Raw genomic sequence first — 1,162 nt, forward strand, 5'->3', positions numbered from 1 at the left:
ATCTAAGGATTGAAAATTTAGAACAAGATTCCATGTAAGTAGATAATTCTATTACCAAAAAATACACAAGCACAGTTTATTTTAAGTTCAAATTTGGACGAAATTACATATTAAAAAACCTAGTTATTTTTTTGTGATCGTATAATATTATTCGTGGGTACTCGAAACTTCTAAAGTATACTACTATATATCTATGATGTATAACGCGTTATAAGTACCTAATGGATATTGTGATATGATTAATTTGGAATTTATTACAGGTAATTTTTTTTTTAATACTATAGATAATATCTATTATGTTTACCTATAATATGTCTTATACCTAGACTGACATACCGTCTCCGCTCAGAATCGTTTTTCTTAATATCTTCTCTTGATATTATATCATTAAATTCAAATTGAATACCATCCATTATACAATGACCCACTTGTAACCTACTGTACAGCAGAGCACCTTTTTTCTCTCAAACCCATACCTAAGCACCATAGATAAATCTCTATCATCTAAAATCGTATTTTATAATTTTGATTAAAATCACCTATGTATTAGAAAAAAGGTGGGTAAGTGGATTTCGCTCTGCTGTACAGTAGGTTACAAGTGGGTCACAGTATAATGGATGGTATTAAATTTGAATTCAATGATATAATATCATTGTATAAGAAAAACGATTCTGAGCGGAGACGGTATGTTAGTCTAGGTATACTTTAGAAGTTTCAAGTACCCACGAATAATATTATACAATCACAACAAAATAACTAAAATAGTTATCCTAGGTTTTTAATATGTAATTTCGTCCAAATTTGTACTTAAAATGACTATAAAAATAAACTGCGTAAATGTATTTTTTAGATTTTTTGGTAACAGAATTAATTACTTACGTGGAATCTTGTTTTAAATTTTCAATTCTTAGATACAAAAGTTGAACATTTTATAAATTTTTAACTACAAAATAATTATTCAAATTCAAATTTGATATATTTTGTCAAAATTCGATCTTTAAATGCTTATAAAAAAAAAATTGTGCCTATGTATTTTTAATATTTTTCAACTGCTATTGTAACAATATATCAGGAGCCTTGTATTAAATTTTTACACTTTTTGACCTAACAGATAAAACTTTACAGATATTTATATATATTTTATAGAAGAAAAACTAAAAAA

Source organism: Acyrthosiphon pisum, chromosome A1 (genome assembly GCF_005508785.2).
Source record: "Acyrthosiphon pisum isolate AL4f chromosome A1, pea_aphid_22Mar2018_4r6ur, whole genome shotgun sequence".
NCBI classification, from domain to species: Eukaryota; Metazoa; Arthropoda; class Insecta; order Hemiptera; family Aphididae; genus Acyrthosiphon; species Acyrthosiphon pisum.